A 27,183-nucleotide genomic window follows, 5' to 3' on the forward strand; every position below is an offset into this window, starting at 1 on the left:
GGTCATCTCAGGTGGCACGGCGACGCGGCTGGCGGGACGAGAAGTCCCCGGGAGGCAGCGACTGATTTTGGAGCCGGGAGTGCAGCGTCCCAGCAGGGGAACCTTGACGCTGGGCTTTGGACTGGCAGCAGAGGATCTGACCACGGCTTCAGCGGGCCAGACCCCCGGGGGCAATCTCCACACAGCCAGCACACACAGGCAACACGCCCCTCGGGAATCTCAGATAAAATAGTCATTCCAAGCAAGACAAGCAACTCTGGCTATATTCTGAGGTGCTACTCTCCTATCTCTCTGATCCCTCCCCCACCCTTCCCAGGCGGCTTCATTAACATTGGAATTTCCTGAGCCAGAGGGAGTAGGGCTCCGGCTCCGCGGCTTTGCTTCCCCCCCGCCTTTTTTTTTTTCTTTTGGCCTTTTCCTAACCCATTCTTCCGGCCTGAGAGAAGGAACCACATAAAACCCAGGGACCAAAAATCCATCCCTAATTGGACTAAAAACACAGAACCAGCTACAGCCAAGCATATACGATCCAAATCTTGGACATTCATCCTTACGGGGAACAAGGTCGCGGTTATAATCTAAAGGCAGTTCTGGTAGGGATCTGACTGCATTTTTTTTTTTAGCGGATTTTCTGGAAAAACAAGTTTCCCAGTGACGGCTCGGAGACAGCAGTCGATATCAAACCACATAAAGAAGCAGACCATGACAGCTTCTACAACCCCCCAAACAAAAGAATCAAAATCTTTCCCAAATGAAAATACAATCCTGGAATTATCAGATACAGAATATAAAAAACTAATTTACAGAATGCTTCAAGACATCAGAAATGAAATAAGGCAAACTGCAGAAAAAGCCAAGGAACACACTGATAAAACTGTTGAAGAACTCAAAAAGATTATTCAAGAACATAGTGGAAAAATTAATAAGTTGCAAGAATCCATAGAGAGACAGCATGTAGAAATCCAAAAGATTAACAATAAAATTACAGAATTAGACAACGCAATAGGAAGTCAGAGGAGCAGACTTGAGCAATTAGAATGCAGACTGGGACATCTGGAGGACCAGGGAATTAACACCAACATAGCTGAAAAAAAATCAGATAAAAGAATTAAAAAAAATGAAGAAACCCTAAGAATCATGTGGGACTCTATCAAGAAGGATAACTTGCGGGTGATTGGAGTCCCAGAACAGGGAGGGAGGACAGAAACCACAGAGAAAATAGTTGAAGATCTCCTGACAGAAAACTTCCCTGACATCATGAAAGACGAAAGGATATCTATCCAAGATGCTCATCGAACCCCATTTAAGATTGATCCAAAAAGAAAAACACCAAGACATATTATCATCAAACTCACCAAAACCAAAGATAAAGAGAAAATTTTAAAAGCAGCCAGGGAGAACAGAAAGGTTTCCTTCAAGGGAGAATCAATAAGAATAAGTTCAGACTACTCAGCAGAAACCATGCAGGCAAGAAGGGAATGGGACGACATGTACAGAGCACTGAAGGAGAAAAACTGCCAGCCAAGGATCATATATCCAGTAAAACTCTCTCTGAAATATGAAGGCGAAATTAAGATATTTACAGATAAACACAAGTTTAGAGAATTTGCAAAAACCAAACCAAAGCTACAAGAAATACTAAAGGATATAGTTTGGTCAGAAAACCAATAATATCAGATACTAGCACAACACGAGGTCACAAAACAGAACATCCTGATATCAACTCAAATAGGGAAATCACAAAAACAAATTAAGATTAATTAAAAAAAAATGCTCATAACAGGGAATCACTGCAGTCAATATGTAAAAGATCACAATAATCAAAAAGAGGGACTAAATACAGGAGGCATAGAACTGCCATATGGAGAGTGATACAAGGCGATACAGAACAATACAAGTTAGGTTTTTACTTAGAAAAATAGGGGTAAATATTAAGGTAACCACGAAGAGGTATAACAACTCCATAACTCAAGATAAAAGCCAAGAAAAATGTAACAACTCAACAAACATAAAGTCAAACACTACGAAAATGAGGATCTCACAATTTACTAAGAAAAACGTCTCAGCACAAAAAAGTATGTGGAAAAATGAAATTGTCAACAACACACATAAAAAGGCACCAAAACGACAACACTAAACATTTATTTATCTATAATTACGCTGAATGTAAATGGACTAAATGCACCAATAAAGAGACAGAGAGTCTCGGACTGGATAAAGAAACACAATCCGTCTATATGCTGCCTACAAGAGACACACCTTAGACTTAGAGACACAAACAAACTAAAACTCAAAGGATGGAAAAAAATATATCAAGCAAACAATAAGCAAAAAAGAAGTGGACTAGCAATATTAATTTCTGACAAAATAGACTTTAGACTTAAATCCACCACAAAGGATAAAGAAGGACACTATATAATGATAAAAGGAACAACTGATCACGAAGACATAACCATATTAAATATTTATGCACCCAATGACAGGGCTGCAAGATACATAAATCAAATTTTAACAGAACTGAAAAGTGAGATAGACACCTCCACAATTATAGTAGGAGACTTCAACACACCACTTTTGGAGAAGGACAGGACATCCAGTAAGAAGCTCAATAGAGACACAGAAGATCTAATTACAACAATCAACCAACTTGACCTCATTGACTTATATAGAACTCTCCACCCAACTGCTGCAAAGTATACTTTTTTTTGTAGCACTGTAGCACACATGGAACATTCTCTAGAATAGACCACATATTAGGTCATAAAACAAACCTTTGCAGAATTCAAAATATCGAAATATTACAAAGCATCTTCTCAGACCACAAGGCAATAAAACTAGAAATCAATAACAGAAAAACTAGGGAAAAGAAATCAAATACTTGGAAACTGAACAATACCCTCCTGAAAAAAGACTGGGTTATAGAAGACATCAAGGAGGGAATAAGGAAATTCATAGAATGCAACGAGAATGAAAATACTTCCTATCAAAACCTCTGGGACACAGCAAAAGCAGTGCTCAGAGGCCAATTTATATCGATAAATGCACACATACAAAAAGAAGAAAGAGCCAAAATCAGAGAACTGTCCCTACAACTTGATCAAATAGAAAGTGAGAAACAAAAGAATCCATCAGGCACCAGAAGAAAACAAATAATAAAAATTAGAGCTGAACTAAATGAATTAGAGAACAGAAAAATAATTGAAAGAATTAACAAAGCCAAAAGCTGGTTCATTGGAAAAATTAACAAAATTGATAAACCATTGGCTAGACTGACTAAAGAAATACAGGAAAGGAAACAAATAACCCGAATAAGAAACGAGAAGGACTACATCACAGCAGAACCAAATGAAATTAAAAGAATCATTTCAGATTACTATGAAAAATTGTACTCTAACAAATTTGAAAACCTAGAAGAAATGGATGAATTCTTGGAAAAACACTACCTACCTAAACTAACACATTCAGAAGTAGAACAACTAAATAGACCCATAACAAAAAAAGACTGACAAGGTAATCAAAAAACTCCCAACGAAAAAAAGCCCTGTCCTGGACGGCTTCACTGCAGAGTTCTACCAAACTTTCAGAGAAGAGTTAACACCACTGCTACTAAAGGTATTTCAAAGCATAGAAAATGACGGAATACTACCCAACTCATTCTATGAAGCCACCATCTCCCTGATACCAAAACCAGGTAAAGACATTACAAAAAAAGAAAATTACAGACCTATATCCCTCATGAACATAGATGCAAAAATGTTGAACAAAATTCTAGCCAATAAGAAGAACACATACTTTTGTGGTTACAAAGTGGGGAGGGAGGGAGGGAGGGAGAGGGTTTTTTATTGATTAATCAGTAGATAAGAACTGCTTTGGGTGAAAGGAAAGACAACACTCAATACATGGAAGGTCAGCTCAATTGGACTGGACCAAAAGCAAAGAAGTTTCCGGGATAAAATAAATACTTCAAAGGTCAGCGGAGCAGGGGCGGGAGTTTGGGGAACATGGTTTGAGGGGACTTCTAAGTCAATTGGCAAAATACTTCTATTAGGAAAACATTCTGCATCCCACTTTGAAATGTGGCGTCTGGGGTCTTAAATGCTAACAAGCGGCCATCTAAGATGCATCAATTGGTCTCAACCCACCTGGAGCAAAGGAAAATGAAGAACACCAAGGTCACACGACAACTAAGAGCCCAAGAGACAGAAAGGGCCACATGAACCAGAGACCTACATCATCCTGAGACCAGAAGAACTAGTTGGTGCCCGGCCACAATCGATGACTGCCCTGTCAGGGAACACAACAGAGAACTCCTGAGGGAGCAGGAGATCAGTGGGATGCAGACCTCAAATTCTCATAAAAAGACCATACTTAAGGGTCTGACTGCGACTGGAGGAATCCCGGGGGCAATGCTCCCCAAACCTTCTGTTGGCACAGGACAGGAACCATTCCCGAAGACAACTCATCAGACATGAAAGGGACTGGTCAGCGGGGTGGGGAGAGAGATGCTGATGAAGAGTGAGCTAATTAAGTCAGGTGGACACTTGAGATTGTGTTGGCAACTCTTGTCTGGAGGGGGGATGGGAAGATAGAGAGAGAGGGAAGCTGGCAAAATTGTCACAAAACGAGAGACTGAAAGGGCTAACTCAATAGGGGAAGAGCAAGTGGGAGAAGGGAGTAAGATGTATGTAAACTTACGTGTGACAGACTGATTGGATTTGTAAATGTTCACTTGAAGCTTAATAAAAATTAATTAAAAAAAAAATTCTAGCCAATAGAATTCAACAACATATCAAAAAAGTAATTCACCACGATCAAGTGGGATTTATACCAGGTATGCAAGGCTGGTTTAATATCAGAAAAACCACTAATGTAATCCACCACATAAATAAAACAAAAGACAAAAACCACATGATCTAATCAATTGATGCAGAAAAAGCATTTGACAAAGTCCAACACCGTTTTATGATAAAAACTCTCACCAAAATAGGAATTGAAGGAAAATTCCTCAACATAATAAAGAGCATCTGTGCAAAGCCAAGAGCCAACATCACTCTAAATGGAGAGAACCTGAAAGCATTTCCCTTGAGAACGGGAACCAGTCAAGGATGCCCTTTATCAACGCTCTTACTCAACATTGTGCTAGAAGTCCTAGCCAGGGCAATTAGGCTAGACAAAGAAATAAAGGGCGTCCGGATTGGCAAGGAAGAAGTAAAATTATCTCTATTTGCAGATGACATTATCTTATACACGGAAAACCCTAAGGAATCCTCCAGAAAACTACTGAAACTAACAGAAGAGTTTGGCAGAGTCTCAGGTTACAACATAAACATACAAAAATCACTCGGATTCCTCTACATCAACAATAAGAACATCGAAGAGGAAATAACCAAATCAATACCATTCACAGTAGCCCCCAAGAAGATAAAATACTTAGGAATAAATCTTACCAAGGATGTAAAAGACCTATACAAAGAAAACTACAAAGCTCTACTACAAGAAATTCAAAAGGACATACTTAAGTGGAAAAACATACCTTGCTCATGGATAGGAAGACTTAACATAGTAAAAATGTCTATTCTACCAAAAGCCATCTATACATACAATGCACTTCCGATCCAAATTCCAATGTCATTTTTTAAGGTGATAGAGAAACAAATCACCAACTTCATATGGAAGGGAAAGAAGCCTCAGATAAGCAAAGCATTACTGAAAAAGACGAAGAAAGTGGGAGGCCTCACTCCACCTGATTTCAGAAGCTATTATACAGCCACACTAGTCAAAACAGCCTGGTATTGGTACAACAACAGGCACACAGACCAGTGGAACAGAATTGAGAACCCAGATATTAATCCATCCACATATGAGCAGCTGATATTTGACAAAGACCCAGTGTCAGTTAATTGGGGAAAAGATAGTCTTTCTAACAAATGGTGCTGGCGTAACTGGATATCCATTTGCAAAAAAAAAGAAACAGGACCCATACCTCACACCAAGCACAAAAACTAACTCCAAGTGGATCAAAGACCTAAACATAAAACTAAAACGATAAAGATCGTGGAAGAAAAAATAGGGACAACCCTAGGAGCCCTAATACAAGGCATAAACAGAATACAAAACATTACCAAAAATGACGAAGAGAAACCAGATAACTGGGAGCTCCTAAAAATCAAACACCTATGCTCATCTAAAGACTTCACCAAAAGAGTAAAAAGACCACCTACAGACTGGGAAAGAATTTTCAGCTATGACATCTCCAACCAGCGCTTGATCTCTAAAATCTACATGATTCTGTCAAAACTCAACCACAAAAAGACAGACAACCCAATCAAGAAGTGGGCAAAGGATATGAACACACACTTCACTAAAGAAGATATTCAGGCAGCTAACAGATACATGAGAAAATGCTCTCGATCATTAGCCATTAGAGAAATGCAAATTAAAACTACGACGAGATCCCATCTCACTCCAACAAGGCTGGCATTAATCCAAAAAACACAAAATAATAAATGTTGGAGAGGCTGCGGAGAGATTGGAACTCTTATACACTGCTGGTGGGAATGTAAAATGGTACAACCACTTTGGAAATCTATCTGGCGTTATCTGAAACAGTTAGAAATAGAACTACCATACAACCCAGAAATCCCACTCCTCGCAATATACCCTAGAGAAACAAGAGCCTTCACACAAACAGATATATGCACACCCATGTTTATTGCAGCTCTGTTTACAATAGCAAAAAGCTGGAAGCAACCAAGGTGTCCATCAACGGATGAATGGTTAAATAAATTGTGGTATATTCACACAATGGAGTACTATGCATCGATAAAGAACAGTGACGAATCTGTGAAACATTTCATAACATGGAGGAACCCGGAAGGCATTATGCTGAGCGAAATCAGTCAGAGGCAAAAGGACAAATATTGTATAAGACTACTATTATAAGATCTTGAGAAATAGTATAAACTTAGAAGAACACATACTTTTGTGGTTATGAGCGGGGGAGGGAGGGAGGGTGGGAGAGGGTTTTTTACTGATTAATTAGTAGATAAGAACTGCTTTAGGTGAAGGGAAGGACAATACTCAATACATGGAAGGTCAGCTCAATTGGACTGGACCAAAAGCAAAGAAATTTCCGGGATAAAATGAATGCTTCAAAGGTCAGCGGAGCAAGGGCGGGGATTTGGGAACCATGGTTTAAGGCGACTTCTAAGTCAATTGGCAAAATACTTCTATTAGGAAAACATTCTGCATCCCACTTTGAAATGTGGCGTCTGGGGTCTTAAATGCTAACAAGCGGCCATCTAAGATGCATCAATTGGTCTCAACCCACCTGGAGCAAAGGAAAATGAAGAATACCAAGGTCACACGACAACTAAGAGCCCAAGAGACAGAAAGGGCCACATGAACCAGAGACCTACATCATCCTGAGACCAGAAGAACTAGTTGGTGCCCGGCCACAACCGACGACTGCCCTGACAGAGAGCACAATAGAGAACCCCTGAGGGAGCAGGAGATCAGTGGAATGCAGACCCCAAATTCTCATAAAAAGACCATACTTAATGATCTGACTGTGACTAGAGGAATCCCGGCAGTCATGGTCCCCAAACCTTCTGTTGGCACAGGACAGGAACCATTCCCGAAGACAACTCATCAGACATGAAAGGGACTGGACAGTGGGTAGGAGAGAGATGCAGATGAAGAGTGAGCTAATTATATCAGGTGGACACTTGAGACTGTGTTGGCATCTCCTGTCTGGTGGGGGGATGGGAGGATAGAGTGAGCTGGAAGCTGGCAAAATTGTCACGAAAGGAGAGACTGGAAGGGCTGACTCATTAGGGGGAGAGCAAGTGGGAGTATGGCGTAAGGGGTATATAAACTTATATGTGACAGTCTGACTTGATTTGTAAACGTTCACTTGAAGCTCAATAAAAGTTAATAAAAAAAAAAAATAATAATACCTATTTGAACTAAGAAGCACGTTCCTGATGTGTGCTGCTGCTTGTTTCATAGACCTGTCTAATCTTTGGCTGAAAGGTCAACTTTAGGAGTGGCTTCAGTTCGGAGTTAAAAGCGTATCCAGGGGCCATAGTCTAGGGGATTCAAACAGTCTCTGTCAGGTCTACAAGTTTAGTCTTCTTTTGTGAATTTGAATTTTGTTCTGCATTTTCTCTAGCTCTGTCCGGGACCCTGTACTGTGACCCCTGTCAGAGCAGTTGGTGGTGGTAAGCGGGTACCATTTAGTTGTGCAGGACTCATTCTGGTGGAGGCTGTGTTACTTGTAGTCCATTAGTCCTTTGAACTAATATTTCCCTTGTGTCTTTGGTTTTCTTCATTCTCATTTGCTTCAGATGGGATAGAATGGGTACATGTATCTTAGACGGCTGCTCGAAGCTTTTAAGACACCAGACGCTATTCACTAAAGAAGGATGTAGAACAGTTTCTTTATGGACTTTGTTATGCCAAATGACCTGAATGACCCCTGTGACTATGGTCCCCACCCCTCAGCCCTGGTAACTCAGTCCCTCGACATGTTTGGATGTGTCTATGAAGCTTCTATGACTTTGCCTTGGTAAAGTTATGCTGATTTCCCCTATATTGTGCACTGTCTGTCCTTTCATCAAAGCTGACACCTATCTACTATCTAATGATTTCCCCTCCCCAACGCTCCCCTCCCTCAGTTAACCATCAAAGATTGTTTCTGTCTGTGTGTAAAACTTTTCTTGAGTTTTTATAGCAGTAGTGTCTTACGAGAATGGGAATTCCAGAATATTTAATTGTGCTCATGAGAAACCTTTACATAGATCAAGAGGTGGTTGTTCGGACAGAACAAGGTGATATTGATTGGTTTAAAGTCAGGAAAGGTGTGCGACAGGGTTTATTCTTTCACCATACCTATTTAATCTGTTTGCTGAACAAATAATACGAGAAGCCGGACTGTATGAAGAAGAACGGGACATCAAGATTGGAGGAAGACTCATTAACAACCTGCGTTATGCAGATGACACAACCTTGCTTGCTGAAAGTGAAGAGGACTTGAAGCACTTGCTAATGAAAATCAAAGACCACAGCCTTCAGTATGGATTGCACCTCAACATAAAGAAAACAAAAATCCTCACAACTGGACCAATAAGCAACATCATGGTAAACGGAGAAAAGACTGAAGTTGTCAAGGATTTCATTTTACTTGGATTCACAATCAACACCCATGGAAGCAGCAGTCAAGAAATCAAAAGATGCATTGCCTTGGGTAAATCTGCTGCAAAGGACCTCTTCAAAGTGTTGAAGAGCAAAGATGTCACCCTGAAGACTAAGATGTGCCTGACGCAAGCCATGGTATTTTCAATCACCTCATACGCATGTGAAAGCTGGACAATGAATAAAGAAGACCGAAGAAGAGTTGACGCCTTTGAATTGTGGTGTTGGCGAAGAATATTGAATATACCATGGACTGCCAAAAGAACAAACAAATCTGTCTTGGAAGAATTGCAGCCAGAATGCTCCTTAGTGGCAAGGATGGCGAAACTGCATCTTACATACTTTGGACATGTTGTCAGGAGGGATCAGTCCCTGGAGAAGGACATCATGCTTGGCAGAGTACAGGGTCAGCGGAAAAGAGGAAGACCCTCAACAAGGTGGATTGACAGAGTGGCTTCAACAATGAGCTCAAGTATAACAGTGATTGTAAGGATGGCGCAGGACTGGGCAGTGTTTCGTTCTGTTGTGCATAGGGTCACTAAGAGTTGGAACCGACTCGACGGCACCTAACAACAACACAACAACAGTCTCTTACGGTGTTTGTAGTCTCTTACAGTGTTATGACTGATTCAGTTCACTCAGCATAATGCCCTCCATATTTATTATGTCGTGAGATATTTCCCAGATTCATCATTGTTCTTTATTGTTGCATAGTATTCCATTGAGTGTATGTACCGTAATTTGTTTATCCATTCATCTGTTGATCGGCACTTAGATTTTTTCCATCTTTTTCCTATTGTAAATAATGCTGTAGGGAACATGGGTGTGCATGTGTCCATTCATGTAACGGCTCTTATTTCTCTAGGATATAGTCCTAAGAGTGGGATTGCTGGATTGTATGGTTTCATATTTGATTTTAATGGTTATTATTGTTTAAAAGATGATTCAGAGAAGTACCCGTGAGTCCTTTTAGTCCTAACACTGTTGTCATTAGGTATGGTGGAATCAATTTCTACTCATAGTGACCCCATGTGACAGAGTAGAAATGCCCCATAGGATTTTCTAGGCTGTAATCATTATAGCAACGTCATGATCAATGGAGAAAAGACTGAAGTTGTCAATGATTTCATTTTACTTGGATCCACGATCAACACCCATGGAAGCAGTAGTCAAGAAATCAAAAGATGCATTGTATTGGGCAAATCTGCTGCAAAAGACCTCTCTAAAGTGTTAAAAGCAAAAATGTCACTTTGAAGAGTAAGGTGAGCCTGACCCAAGTCATGGTGTTTTAAATCACCTCATATGCATGTGAAAGCTGGACAATGAATAAGGAAGATCTAAGAATTGATACCTTTGAATTATGGTGTTGGCAAAAAATATTGAATATACCATGGATTGCCAAAAGAACAAACAAATCTGTCTTTGAAGGAGTACAACCAGAATGCTCCTTGGAAGCAAGGATGGCAAGACTTTGTCTTATACACTTTGGGACATGTTATCAGGAGGGATCAGTCCCTGGAGAAGGACATCATGCTTGGTAAAGTAGAGGGTCATCGAAAAAGAGGAAGATCCTCAATGAAATGGATTAATACATTGGCTGCAACAATGGGCTCAAGCATAACAACGATTGTGAGCATGCTGTAGGACTGGGCAGTGTTTTGTTTTTTAGTACATGGGGTTGCTGTGAGTTGGAATGGACTCAGCTGCACCTAACAACAACATAACAAAGAAACTATTTCCAAGTAGGATTATAGCCACATATGTATTGTTGTTGTGTGTAGTTGAGTTGGTTCTGACTCATAGCAACCCTGCAGGACAGAGTGGAACTGCTCCATAGTGTTTCCTAGGCTGTAATATTCACGGGAGCAGACCTCCAGGCCTTTTATCTACTGAGCCACCAGGTGGGTTTGAATGACTGACCTTTTAGTTAGAAGCTGAGCACTTAATCATTGCCCCGCCAGAGTTTCCTAACGACATGTATAGAGGTTAGGATTCCAACACATTTTTTTTTAATTTTTATTGTGCTTTAAGTGAAAGTTTACTAATCAAGTCAGTCTCTCAAACAAAAATCTATATGCACCTTGCCATATACTCCTAGTTGCTCTCCCTCTAATGAGACAGCACACTCCTTCTCTCCATTGTCTGTTTTCATGTCCATTTGGCCAGCTTCTGACTCCCTCTGCCTTCTCATCTCCTCTCCAGACAGGAGCTACCCACATAGTCTCATGTGTCTACTTGATCCAAGAAGCTCACTCTTACACTTACACACTGCTGGTGGGAATGTCAAATGGTACAACCACTTTGGAAATCGATTTGGTGCTTCCTTAAAAAGCTAGAAATAGAACCACCATAAGATCCAGCTACCCCACTCCTTGGAATATATCCTAGAGAAATAAGAGGCTTTACATGAACAGATATATGCACGCCCATGTTTACTGCAGCACTGTTTACAATAGCAAAAAAGATGGAAGCAACCAAGGTGCCCATCAACGGGTGAATGGATAAATAAATTATGGTATATTCACACAATGGAATACTATACATCCATAAAGAACAGTGAGGAATTTGTGAAACATTTCATAACATGGAGGAAACTGGAATGCATTATGCTGAGTGAAATTAGTCACTTGCAAAAGGACACGTATTGTATAAGACCACTATTACAAGACCTTGAAAAATAGTTTAAACTGAGAAGAAAACATCCTTTTGTGGTTACGAGAGGGGGGAGGGAGGCGGGGTGCGAGAGGGATAGTCACTAATTAGATAGTAGACAAGAACTACTTTAGGTGAAGGGAAAGACAGCACACACTACAGGGGAGGTCAGCACAATTGGACTAAACCAAAAGTAAAGAAGTTTCCCGAATAAACTGAATGCTTCGAAGGCCAGCGTAGCAGGGGCAGGGGTTTGGGGACCATGGTTTCAGGGGACATCTAAGTCAATTGGCATAATAAAATCTATTAAGAAAACATTCTGCATCCCACTTTGAAGAGTGGCGTCTGCCGTCTTAAATGCTAGCAAGCAGCCATCTAAGATGCATCAGTTGGTCTCAACTCACCTGGATCAAAGGAGAATGAAGAACACCAAGGATACAAGGTGATTACGAGCCCAGGAGACAGACAGGGCCACATGAACTAGAGACTACATCATCCTGAGACCAGAAGAACTAGGTGGTGCCCGGCAACAACCAATGACTGCCCTGACAGGGAACACAACAGAGAACCCCTGAGGGAGCAGGAGAGCAGTGGGATGCAGACCCCAAATTCTCATAAGACCAGACTTAATGGTCTGACTGAGACTAGAAGGACCCCGGTGGTCATGGCCCCCAGACCTTCTGTTGGCCCAGGACAGGAACCATTCCTGAAGCCAACTCTTCAGACATGGTTTGGACTGGACAATGTGTTGAAGAGGGATGCTGGTGAGGAGTGAGCTTCTTGGATCAGGTGGACACTTGAGACTATGTTGGCATCTCCTGCCTGGAGGGGAGATGAGAGGGTGGAGGGGGTTAGAAGCTGATGAAATGGACACAAAAAGAGAGAGTGGAGGGAGAGAGCAGGCTGTCTCAATAGAGGGAGAGTAACTGGGAGTGTGTAGTAAGGTGTATATGGGTTTTTGTGTGAGAGACTGACTTGATTTGTAAACTTTCACTTAAAGCACAGTAAAAATTATATATATATAAAAAGAAGCGCACTCTTCACTAGCCTCATTTTCTATCCATCCCAGAAAAACCCAGTGCCGTCGAGTCAAGTCCAGTCTAATCCCTGTCTGAAGAGTTGGCTTTGGGAATGGTTCCTGTACTGAGCTAACAGAAGGCCTGGGGACCATGACCTCCGGGGTCCTTCTAGTCTCAATCAGACCATTAAATCTAGTCTTTTTATGAGAATTTGAGGTCTGCATCCCACTGCTTTCCTGCTCCCTCAGGGTTTCTCCGTTGTGTTCCCTTTCAGGGCAGTCATTGGTTTTCCCCGGGCACCATCTACTTCTTCTGGTCTCGGGCTTATAATTAGCTTGTGTCTTTGGTCCAGCAGGTATTTTTGAGGGATACAATTCAATCCATAATACTAATTAACTGTATTAGTTATCTACTGGTATGTAACAACATTGTCACAAAATTAACAGCTGAAAACAACATGCATTTATTATGTCAAAGTCTCTGTGAGTCAGGAATCTGGACATAGTTTAGCTGGGTCCTCTGTTTCAGGGTCTCACAAAGCTATAATCAGGGTGTCTGCCAGGGCAGCTGCCTCATCTGAGGCTCAACTAGATAGGGATTCACTTCCAAACTCATATGCTTGTTGCCAGCATTCAGTTCCTTGTAGGCTGCTAGATCGGGGCCTTAGTTTTTTGCTGGCTATCAGTTAGAGGCCACACTGAGCTCCTTGCTGAGGTCTCCCTTTCCATATGGCAACTTACTCCTTCCAGGCCAGCAAAGGAGTGATAGTGTCTCCTAGCAAGATGGTTACAATCTTATGTAGTATATTCATGTACAGATAATCCCCTACATACCATCACTACTGCTGTATTCTATCGGTTAGAAGCAAGTCACAGGTCCCACCCATACTCAAGGAAAGGGAACCACACAAGGGAGTGAAAATAGGGAGAGGAGAATTACGGGGGCCACCTTAGAGTCTGTCCACCACATTCATTAGCTAAATAATTAAGTGAAGGAGGGAAAAGAGAAAGCTATCTTTCATGTTAGCAGGCCAACTAATAAGTGTAGAAGGAATGGTAGAGTCAGAAAACCACAATTTTGCAAACATAACAGCAATAAACAATACAAATAAGAATCATCAGAACCAAAAAACCAAACCTGTTTCCACTAAGTTGACTCTGACTCATAGCAACCCTATAGGACCGAATAGAACTGCCCTACAGGGTTTCCAAGGGGTGGCTGGTGGATTCAAACTGCTGACCTTTTGGTTAGCAGCCTCAGCTCTTAACCACTGCATGACTAGGGCTCCAGGAATCATCAGTAGATGCTAAAGATATGTTGGAGAACAGGATGTTTACATAATCTCAAAGCATCTCCCATAGACTTTGGTTCCAACTATGATGAAGTCACAGGAACTAGATTTACCTTCTAACATAAAACATTGGAAAAATTGGGACAAAATATTTGAAACAACACTTTTTCAGACACTGGACAACAGGCAGTGGAAGGGAGTGATCCTTGAGAGAAGGGAAACAAATGAAGTGAACCCTATAATTGTCCCAGCTTACTGGTATAGAGAATATCCTGGGCACAGCTGAGGGAGAGAGAGCCCAGTGTCGGGCATTTTCTCTGAGTTGAGGAGACAGAGTTGAGAATCTGAGGAGGTCAAGGTGAACAGAATTATCAGGGCAAAGTACCAGAGAGGAAAGAGAAGCACAGAGAAGAGAAAGCAGGAGAGAGAAAGTGCTTTGGAGATCTGCAGAAGGTTCTCCTCACATCTTCATTTGGGTACATTGATCAGTGCACGTGTGTGAGAAAACTACTTGAGTCTTGGGAAAATAGGTGGAAAAATCCCCATCTTGCATAGGCTGGGAATATTTCAAATTCCCAAGAACCGAGTGGGACATTGTGTACTCAAAAAGGTACTTCTTCAGTAGTATAGCAAAATTAGCCCTAGACTAAAAGCTGAGCTGGCCCCACTCACACCTAACAAAGCTCAAAAGCAAGCCTTGAAAGGATTGAACTATTTCCCAGAACAAAGTTCAACAATATTTACAGGAAAACACAGATATCTAGCACCCAACAAGTCAGAATTTATGGCATCCAATAAAAAATTATCAGGCATATAAAAAATTAAACCATATAACCCATAATGAGGAGAAAAATCAATTAATAGGCAACAAACCCAGAAGTGAAACAAGTGATAGAATTAGCAAAGACATTAAAACAATTATTATAACTATATCTCATATTGTTCCGGAAGTTACAAAAAAGCATAAACATGTTAAAGGTAAACATGGGAGATATTTAAGAAGTCCTGAATAAAACTTCTAGAGGCAAAAAGAGAAAATCTGAAATGAAAAATACATTGGATAGGATTAACCAACAGATTATATCCTCTGGAAGATCAGTGAACCTGAAGACATAGCAACAGAAGCTATCCAAAATGAAACACACAGAGAACAAAGACCGGAAAAAAAAAAAAAAAAAGGGAACACAAGCATCAGTTGGAGCCCACAAGGGCGGACTGAAACCCAAATCATTTCTTGTTGCCTGGAGTCCTGCAGAACCCTTGAACAACACCCTCAACCGATTTGGGCAACTATACACAATATCAGGAAAAAAGATATTGTTTTCAAGTGCACATGGAACAATTTACTAAGATAGACTATGTTCTAGGCTTTAAAACACATTTTAATAAATGTAAAAGGATTCAAATCTTCCAAAATATGTTCTCTGGCCTCAAAATTAAATTATAAATCAATAACAGAAAGATATCTGGAAAATCTTTTAATATTTGTTAGGTAAATAACATGCTTTTAAATAACACATGGTTGAAAGAATAAAAAGAGAAATTAGAAAGTAATTTGAATTGAATGAAAATGAAAACACAATATTTCAAAATTTGTGAGGTACAGCTAAAGCAGTCTATGAGGAATATTTATAGCACTAGATGCCTATATTAGTAAAGAGAAAAGGCTTCAAATCAATGACCCAAGCTTCCACTTTGTCTTAGTTATCCAGTGCTGCTATAACAGAAATACCACAAGTGGATGTCTTTAACAAAGAGAAATTTATTTCCTCACAGTGAAGTAGGTTGGAAGTCCAAATTCAGGGCATCAGCTCCGGGAGAAGGCTTTTTTCTGTTGGCTCTGGAGGAAGGTCTTTGTCATCAATGTTCCCCTGGACTAGGCGCTTCTCTGCACAGGAACCCCAGGTCCAAAGGACACGCTGTGTTACCAGTACTGCTTTCTTGGTGGTATAAGTTCCCCCATCTCTCTGCTCATCTCTCTTTTTATATTCCAAAAGAAACTGGCTAAAGACAGGATCCACTCTTGCAGACTGAGTCCTGCCTCATCAACATAAGGCCGCCTTTTCTCCCTCATTAACATCATAGAGGCAGGATTCACAACACATAGGAACATCACATCAGATGACAAAATGGTGGACCATTACTCAATACTGGGAATCATGGCCTAGCCAAATTGATACATACATTTTGGGGGGACACAATTCAACCCATGACACACTTTAAGAAACTAGAAAGAGAATAGCAAATTAAACCTAAAGTAAGCAGAAGAGAATAATAAATATAAGAATAAATAATAAATAAAAATAGCAGCGGAAATTAATGAAACAGAAAAACAATGGAACTAAAGCTGGTTCTTTGAGAAGATTGATACAATTCATAATTATGCAGACTGATAAGGAAAAAAAGAAAAGACACAAATTACCAACGTCAGGAACGAGAAAAGATCCTACAGACATTAAAAACACAATAAGGGAATATTACGAATGATTTTAGGCCAATAAATTTGACAACTTAAATGAAACGGATAAATTATTTGAAATACATGAACTACCAAAGCTTACTCACAAAGAAACAGATAACCTGAATAGTCATGTACGTATTAAAGAAATTCAACTGCTAGTTAAAAACCTTCCTGCAAAGGAAACTCCATTCCCGGATGGCTTTATTGATAAATTCTACCAAAAATTTTAGGAAGAAATAATACCAATTCACAAACAATATACAGTTTCTTCAAGAAAATCCATTAGGAAGAAAAACTTCCGAACTCAATCTGTGAGGTGAACAGTGCACTGATAGCCAGGCCAGACAGTTATTACAGCAATGTCTATTTATAGCTGTTTTTGTTTAATCAAACTAATATCCTGTCAAAGCTTATGCAAATTTGCCACTTCTTCTTTCGTTATGACACTGATTCTTTTAAGAGGCCATGCAAATTATCTTGTGAATGTCCTACATTCTAGATCTGCCTGCTTGGTTCTTAGTGATGTGATCTACCTTGTTCTTCTATCCCTTTTAACGCCTATAAATTGGAAGTTAAACCAAAAAAAAAACAAAAAGAGTCCTGGTCACACAGTGGTTAGGCCTAAAAAATTGATTACATTCAGATTAAACATTTAGGCATGATTATTTAATAGTTTTTGCTGTGAACTTCATACTGTGCCACAACATGAGACACATAATATTAGATTGTTCCACTAATAACTCACTGTCACTGAGTCAATTCCGACTCAGTGACCCTACAGGATAAAGCAGAACTGCCCCATAGGGTTTCCAAGGTTGTAAATCATTGTGGAAGCAGCCTGCCACATTTTTCTCCCTCTGAGCTGCTGGTGGGTTCCAACTGTTGACTTTTCTGTTAAGAGCCAAGAGTGCCACCAGGGCTCCTTAAACCAAAACCAAAACCAAAACAAAATGCATTGCCTTTGAGTAAATTCCAATTCATAGCGACCCCACAGGACAGAGTAGAACCGCCTCACAGGGTTTCCGAGGACTGGCTGGTGGATTCTAACTGGTGACCTTTTGCTTAATAGTGGCGTTCTTAACCACTGTACCACCAGGGTTAACTAGGGTTCTTTAGTGATGCTAAATTTGATCACTTGGTTAAGGCAGTAACCACTAGATCTCTAAATTGTGAAGACATGTTTTCCTCTTTGCAGTTACCAACAAAGTAGCCTGTGGTTGGTGCTTTTGCACAGGGCAAATTTTCTGTTCCCCAAAGCCTTTCACCCAAAGGTTTTAGTATCCAGTGATTTTTCTTGCTTTAATCAATTATTTTAGGAGGAGCACAGTAATGGTGATTTCTTGATTCTATTATTCCTTTTGCATTATTAGCTGACATTTTCCTATATTGAAGAGCTTTCCCTCATCTGCTAGGGATTAGCCACAGTTCCTCCTAAAAAGACAATGTAAATGCTTATTCTTTTCCTTTATCAATTTTCAGAATAGTGTGTATGAAAGTTTATATCTATTAGTTCTCTCTCTGATCATCACTATAGACTTATTCAATGTTTTACAATCACAGCCATTATTATTTTTGATTCTCAAATTATCCCAAATTTGGCCAATGTGAACTGCTTCACAATGGCTCCTTGCACTTCAGATGTCTCCATTAGTCTTTGAGAAATTTCTGTTCCTTTCACAACAAGATACTCCTGTCTCACCTTGTACTTCCCCTGCCTCATACTTTTCGTGAGCTATTTCTTTAAGGAGAAATATGGTTCCTTTTAGCGAAAAATAACAATTAGCAATCCCAGTAAGGGTGTACTGATTACTCTTGGGGGTAGTCTTCGTTTGGAGTACCCTGAAAGCAGACTCCGAGGTAAGGACTTGAGTGCAGGCAGTTTCTTTGGGAGATACAAATACAAATCAGGGACCAGAGAAATGAGTTAGAGAAAGGATAAAAGGCAATATAGGATATTTTAATGAAGAGATTACTATTATGGGCAAATGTGGCTCAGTCCTGCTGGGTACTCTATGAGGAACTGCCTAGAATGTACCATATAACTGTCCCACCAAGGGACAGGAAAGCTAGGTATTTCTCCACTGACTCCCAACCCTCATTGTCTGAGAGTTATCCCCGGGTTGTTAAAGTCCAGCACTACCATCAGTTGCTTGAGTTGAGAAACATACACTGAAACTGTCTACCTCAGCTTCAGGTGAACCTAGAGGACAGATAAAGGAATACAGGGCAGGAGAGTCACAAAATCTGCTACAGGTTGTCATTGCTTCCAGAAGCTTTCAAGAGACAAAACTGGGAAACCTATTTTTTAACAACTGAGTTCATATTGATATTTCCAATTCAAAATGAACATTACAGGGTGTTTTCTTTACTTTTAAATTTAATTTAATTTTATAGTTGTATCTCTTTTTTCTTATATTTCTTATATTGGTATCTAATAACATTGACAATTACTTATTTGTTTTAGCCTACCAGATACATCATTAGATTCAAATTTGCTTTATCACTATTACTACCAACAATAAAACTATTGAATAACATTTAAGATTTCTTTGAAGTTTTTTTCATTCTTAAGATATACTTCCTTGACTGTATCCAGAGTATATAAAGAACTCTTATAACCCAATAATTTAAAACAAACAAAAAACAAATAACCCATTTTTCAAAATGAACAAAAAATTTGAACAGACATTTCTCCAAGGAAGGTATACAAATGGCCAACAAGAATATGAAAAGATACTCATCAGGGAAATGAAAATCAAAACCACAATGCTGGAATCACAAGAAGCTTGGTGGGATTTTCTGTAATCTTTTACCACTTCTGCACCACTCTTGGGAGCACAGGAATCTTGCTACACTGAGGAGCAGGGATCTCTGTGAGGTAGCCTTAGCCTTATTTGCCCAGTGACAACATCCAGCTTTCCCAGCCTCTACCTAGCAAAATGTTGCAAAGATTCACCCAGTGCTTAAATTTCCTCCAAAGCTGAGGTTTCTGTCATAACCCCACCTTATCAGTTAGGGGCAGGCACAGTCCCGCCTCCATTTCTTTACTTTGCCTCAACTCTTCTTCCCTACCTCCACATCCCTCAAGCCAGCCTATGCTATAGAAAGCTTGCATTTTCAGCCTAAATTTTTAACTCTCAAAAACCAAGAAATAAATTTTTGGTCTGCTATGTCATTTCTTCCCAGAGGTAGCAAGTGAGGCAATAAGCTCAATGAACGGTGGAAGAACAGAAGGTACAAGGAAATGCAGAGGGATTTAAAAAAAAAAAAAAAAAAACCTGTTGCTGTTGAGTCGATTCCGATACGTAGTGACCCTGTAGGACAAGTGAACTGCCCTGCAGGGTTTCCAAGGAGCACCTGCTAGATTTGAACTGCTGACCTTTTGCTTAGCAGCCATAGCTCTTAACCACCATGCTACCAGGGTTTCCATGCAGAGGGATAGCCTTAATCAATTCACTCCATGACAAATTACTAAAATCTTTTTATTAATCCAAGAATCTTCTAGAATAAAACTGCCATTTCTATACCTAGAATTCAGGGCACCCAGCTCTATTGCTGGGTGAGAGGAGCTTGTACACTGACTCTGATGAAGAAACTCTGGAGGCATTTCTTTCTTATCTCTGCCTGAGTTGAACCAGGCCCAGCTGTACACACTCGACAAGGTTTCTAAGATATGTAGACATCTTCTGAGACCTTCTGTTCCCAGGTTCTCTATAGTACAGATCACGTAAGGTTCCCAGGGCAAATTTGAGGGAAGGGCAGGATGTGCTTGAGCTGAGTACCCTACTTAAGGATTACCAGGCTCTTGGGCTCTAATGGGGCCCAGTGAAGGGGGTCCTACTTTTCCAGGAGACCTCTACTTGTCTCCAGGAAAGGAACACCAGGGAGACCAACTTAGGGAAAGAAAAGAGAAACAGAGTTTTCTGGCTTTGGAGACAGACGAATTTGAATTTCAGTCCCAGCTCTGTCACTAACCAGTTATGTGCCTTGGAAAAACCACTTAACCTCTAAGTTTATGTCACTTCGTTATGTAATGAATATGACAAAATCCCCAAAGATTCCAAATGAGGCTTAAATGTGATAACGCTGGTAAAGGGCCTCGTAAACTGTCCCTGTACAAACAAATGTATGACGTTGTTATTGTGAGGATGATTGTTTCCTGTATGGCCAAAGTGGCTAGTGGATTTCCGGCACATGGGGCATGCATCTGCTCAGGCTCCGGCTGCTCCCAGGGAGGACAAGCTAAGATTTGGCCTTTGTCCAAACAGTTTACTTTGTAACTTGGCTCTACTTCAGCTTAGCCTGGCATATAACAGAGACCGTCCAGGAAGTTCTGCCTAGCCAATCTTGGCCTTCTGAGATAAGGAGTTGAAAAATCATTATCTGGATCCTGTTCATCATAGACTAGGGCTTTTAAGTTCTTGGCTCTTGGCTCCAGGCTCTAAGCTCCCCCATTCCACTTCTGTCCTTCCCTCTCTCTGCATCTCTTGCTTCCCATGCTCATGCTCACAAATGTGCTCTTTAGACTCTGACTTGAGCTGTGCCTGGCTGGACCATCAATCATCTACTTAGGCCACCACCCAGACTATGAAGCTGGCCCCAAGAGTAAGGGCTTCCTGAAAAATTTGCCCCTCTGGTTTCTCCCAGTTACAGAATCTCAGGGCAGCTTTGAAGGAGAGACCACAGGCTTGGTGCAAGGAGCAGAGGAGAGTAAGGTACACTGGCAACATTCTCCACTCCCCAAAGACTGACACACGTGCCCACAGACGTGTACACACTAAGACATGCTCATGGCACAGGCACATCATTGATGTACACAGACATGCACATTGACATAGTCACTCATACCAACACACATATACTTAACAAATACACACTGACACGCATTCTGTAGGTCGGGAGGCCCAGGGAGGTAGGTAAAGTGATTGGCTCTGATTCCCTTTTACTCCTAAAAGTCTGAGATAGACAGGTAAGAACCTTACACAGAGAAGGACTTGGCAGTATGAAGAATGTGCCCTTTCTGTCTTTGATGTCCCTTTGCATTGACCGAGATCACAAAAATAAAAAAGCTGCCCTTTATGGAACATACCTCTGTGGCTGGCACTGCTTTAGCCCCTTTGTAAATGTTGTCTCACTGAGTCTCCTTCACCACAGCTGTATGTAACCAGAATACTCCAGGTCTCACCAGACTGTGAGTTCAAAAGAGGCAAGCTTAGTATTAATATTCAATCACAGTGGCACTTAGCCCCCACCTACTCATTTAAGATCTCATCCCCCTTTAAAACTCCCTCATACATCCCAAAAAGTAGTACCCGGGGATGCCTCACAGGAATCAAGGGAAAACTGTTTATATTATTATGTTCCAATCTCTTCTTCAGAACCTTCCCATTGACTGGTACCCTGAACTAGAATTCTCTAGCAGGCAGGCACCCTTCACTTCTGGTCATGGCACTGTGGTTTGTAGTAGAGGGAGAAAGAAAGGAACGATCAGCTCCGCAACTCTATTGCTAGGGTCCCAAAGCTTCCCCAAGCATGCCCAAGTCTCACAAAGATTTTGATGTCTACCATGCTCCAGCCTGTCTCTAGCAGATGCTGTTGGTGCCCTGCCCTGCCCTTTGAACTTTGCCACTTAGCTGTTCATTAACAAACTTCCAACTGCCTATAGCTGCATCTTTTTGCCTGAAGATCACTCAGCCCCTGTGTCAGTCAGGCTGGAAGTACAGGGGAAGGGGTAGAAATGGAGGAAATTAATACCTTCTAGGAGTAGTCCTCAACCAATGACTGTTGGGAGTTAGTGGATATACACTCCAGTTCCTCACCCTGGCATACGATAATTCTGAGGCCTGTATTCTACACCATTTCCCAGAGTTTCTCCGTGGCATTAAGCTTCAAACACCTACAGTGATAGCTGGTTTGATAATTCATCCTTTATTGGTTTCCTTCCCTTTCCTTTCTCACTCTCCATTTCTCCATTGATGCCGAAACAAAAAAAAAAAAAAAGTTTCTGTTGAGTCGATTCTGCCTCACAGAGACCCTATAGGATAGAATAGAACTGCCCCACAGAGTTTCCAAGAAGCTGCTGATGAGTTCTAACTGCCAAACTTCTGGTTAGCAGCCGAGCTCTTAACCACTGTGCCACCAGGGCTCCCCATTGGTACCTGTACCTCCCTAATAAATTCTCAAATTCTTGCCTCAGGGTCTGCTTCTAGAGGAATACAAATGAAGACGCCAACTTTCCAAGGAGAGATAATGCCTGTGGCATGTATAGGGACCACATCTATGATGTTCCTTCCATTCATCTTACCTGTCCCTCCCTAGCAATCTCCTCATGTGTGTTAACTCACACACAAAGTACATGCAGCATCCTACTGTTCTACCACAATCCAAACTTTGAATTCAGTTTGGTCTCAGCTGAGACATCCTGCTACACCTGCAAGAGAAGTGAGCTGAGAGTCACTTCCTTCTAGCTGTGTGAGGCCCTGAGGTTTGGCACATCTGGGCTTTGGTCTAGAACTGAAGGGCTATTTACAACTGCTCCTGGATAGGGGCTTTGAATATGAAAACTTAGATGGGTTGCTTTTTCATAATGTTGCCCTTAGTCTCAGTAGCATGGTAAGATGAGGCTGGCGCTTTCAAAAAATCTTTAGTAAAGACTTGAGGGTGACATAAGAAATAGACACAGAGAATTACATGATATTAGACCATATAGCTCACAAATTACAATCTGTCCTCTTCACCCAAAGACCCCCATTTGCATTCTAGCTTCGAGCCACCTCCAAAAGGTATACTGGGAATCATCTGTCCCCTTTTAACCTGCCTGAGGCTGGTCTGAAGGGTTTCCATCTCCCGGGCACAGGAATGATTATGACTTTCCTACTGGATCACAAAGTTTCAGGCCCTATTAAAATATCTATTGAGTCAATATAACACATAATCCCAATACATCCATAAGCAAGAGACTTCCTAACACAAGATGAGACCTCTTTCTAAGCCTCAGTCACATGCCTGCTTTCCTTTTCTTGATCCAGCCTCTTTGCTGGCTCTGCACACAGTGGGCCCTGAGTATCTAAGAAGCTACATTGGTTGTTCCCCGTCTCGCCTGCAGGCTTCTCTGGGTTTTCTCTCATCATCACTGACCCAGTGCCTGTGTTTTCTGAACAAAGCCGCATTCCTGCCTATTCTGCCTTTCATTTACTCCAAGACTTTTGGGAAATAGAAAGCTTTTGTCTTGAAACACATAAAAATTACAGAATAATCTTTTCTACCTTTATAAGGTTTTTGACAGGTTGAAGGCTTCACCCTAGATAACTATCTTAGTTACCTAGTGCTGTCTTAACAAAAAATACAAGTGGGTGGCTCTAAAGAACAGAAATTTATTTCCTCACACTTCTGAAGGTTAAAAGTCCAAATTAGGGTCTTAGCCATTTCAATTATTTCTGTGGGCCTCTCTCCTAGTTTCTGGTGACTGCTGGCAATGCTTGGTGTCCCTTTGCCTGTAGGCGGCCCTTACATGGCATCTGTCTTCCCCCTGTATATGTGTCTGTGTTTATTCTGCTCTCTTCATAAAATGCTTCTGAGGGATTAAATTTAAGTCCCACCCTACTGGGGTATGACCTCATTAACATAACAAAAGAAAATTCCTGTTTCCAAACAGGGTCATGTTTATAGGCACGGGGGTTAAGATTTCAGTACACATTTTGGGGGGACACAATTCAATCCATAACAAAGACACGGCTTCATGGTTTATCAACCAGTTCCAGTTTTACTCCGGTCGCACACAGGCTTGAGAGCCTATACCACAGAGTGATGTATCCCTGTTTCAAAGCATCCGAGATGTCTTCACATCAGCTGTTATTATTCAGAGAGTATCATTGTGGCTGAGGAGTGGCTTTCTCTAGTCTGAGATTGAGTTTATAACTTTCTCTGACAACAGAACAGGATACAGACGAGAAAGTCTAGGTGGGTCTATTTCTTCAGCTTTAGTAAGAAGCCATAGTTCTCAGAGATACCCTTGACCAACTGGGCTTGGGCCTACAATGATATTGCTGCTATTGCTAAGTTATAGAGAAAGAAAGTTGCCAATTGCATGAACAGCTGGGTGAGGTCATAATCACCTAGCCCTGGGCCAAGGTGTACGTGTGAGCACATATGTGTTAAGTCAGTTCCGCTTCCGTGAAAGAACACAGCCACATCTTATATAGGTGTATTTATTTATTTGTTCGATTGGGGAAAAAAAAAGTGTCCTGTATTTTTCTTGTGGCTGAGTCAGAAAAGGGATGGGCTAGGACACCTGGAAGCCACACCCAATAAGTCACACCTGCTTTGTTCAGTGTTCTGCAGACCTGGGAGTCAGGAAGGTATAAAAGGACTCAGTCAGGCTTCGTCTTATCAGACTGACATCTTCAGATTCAACCCCATGCAGGGCTTGTATTCCTAAGGTATTCGAGGTGCCCAGGAGTGTATGCTGTTGTTAGGTGCTGTCTCATCAGTTTCGACTCATAGTGACTCCACATACAACAGAACAAAACACTGCCAGGTCCTGTGCCATCCTCATGATTTTTGTTATGCTTGAGCCTATTGTTGCAGTCACTCCACTGTGTCAATCCATCTCGTTGAGGGTCTTCTTCTTTTTCACTGACCCTCGACTTTACCAAGCATGATGTCCTTCTCCAGGGACTGATCCCTCCTGATAACATGTCCAAAGTATGTAAGATGTAATGTCGCCATCCTTGCTTCTGAGGAGCATACTGGTTGTACTTCTTCCAAGATAGATCTGTTCATTCTTTTGGCAATCAATCCATGGTATCTTCAATATTCTTCACCAGCACCATAATTCAAAGACTTCAATTCTTCTTCGGTCTTCTGTATTCATTGTCCAGCTTTCACATGCATAGGAGGTGACTGAAAACACCATGGCTTGGATCAGGCTCTCTTTAGTCTTCAAGGTGACATCTTTGCTTTTTAACACTTTTAAGAGACCTTTTTTTTTTGCAGCAGATTTGCCCAATGAAATGCCTCATCTGATTTCTTGACTGCTGCTTCCATGGGTGTTGATTGTGGAACCAAGTAAAATGAAGTCCTTTACAACATCAATCTTTTCGCCATTTATCAGGATGTTACTTATTGTTCCAGTTGTGAGGATTTTTGTTTTCTTTATGTTGAGGTGTAATCCATACTAAAGGCTGTAATCTTTGATCTTCAGCATAGTATTCCCATTGCCATTGAGTCGATTCTGACTCATAGCGACCCTATAAGACAGAGTAGAGCTCCCCCAATGAGTTTCCAAGGAGACGCTGGTGGATTTTAACTGCCAACCTTTAGGTAAGCGGCCATACACTTAACCATTATGCCACCAGGGCCCTTCAGCATAGTGTAGCAGGTATTTAATAAATTATTATTAAAAATTTTTTTTATTGTGGTAAAATATATGTACTGTACCAAAAAGAATTGGCCGACATTCAGTCATTTCAGGAGGTAGCATATGATCAAGAACTGATGATACTAAAGGAAGAGGTCCAAGCTGCACTGAAGGCATTGGCAAAAAACAAGGCTCCAAGAATCGATGGAATACCAAGTGAGATATTTCAACAAACAGACGTAGGGCTGGAAGAGCTCACTAGTCTGTGCCAGGAAATTTGGAAGACAGCTACCTGGCCAACTGACTGGATGAGATCCATATTTGTACCCATTCCAAAGAAACGAGATCTGACAGAATGTGAAAATTATCGAACAATATCAAACACAATCACACACAAGTAAAATTTTGCTGAAGATTATTCAAAAGCAGTTACAACAGTACATCAACAAGGAACTGCCAAGAAATTCAAGCCAATTCAGAAGAGGACAAGGAACAAGGGATATCATCGCTGATCTCAGATAGATCATGGCTGAAAGCAGAGAGTACCAGAAAGATGTTTACCTGTGTTTTATTGACTATGCAAAGGCATTTGACTATGTAGATCATAAGAAATTATGGATAATATTGAAGAGGATGGGAATTTTGGAACACTTAATTGTGCTCACGAGGAACCCACACTTAGACAAAGTGGTGGTCATTGCACTGAACAAGGGGATACTGCGTGGTTTAATGTTAGGAAAGGTGTGCATCGGGCTTGTATCCTTTCACCATATTTATACAATCTGTATGCTGAGCAAATAATATGAGAAGCTGGACTATATGAAGAAGAACAGGGCTTCAGGATTGGAGGATGACTCATTAACAACCTGTGTTATGCAGATGACACAATCTTCCTTGCTAAAAGTGAAGAGAGCTTGAAGCACTTACTGATGAAGATCAAAGACCTTAGCCTTTACTACGGATTACACGTCAACATAAAGAAAACTGGACCAATAAGCAACATCAGGTTAAACAGAGAAAAGATTGAAGTTATCACGGATTCCATTTTGCTTGGATCCACAATCAATGCCCATGGAAACAGCAGTCAAGAAATCAAAAGATGCATTGCATTGGGCATATCTGATGTAAGAGATCTCTTTAAAGTGTTAAAAAGCAAAGGTGTCACTTTAGGGATTAAGGTGTGCCTGACCCAAGCCATGGTGTTTTC

This window comes from Loxodonta africana, chromosome 3 (assembly GCF_030014295.1).
Source record: "Loxodonta africana isolate mLoxAfr1 chromosome 3, mLoxAfr1.hap2, whole genome shotgun sequence".
Classification (NCBI taxonomy): Eukaryota; Metazoa; Chordata; class Mammalia; order Proboscidea; family Elephantidae; genus Loxodonta; species Loxodonta africana.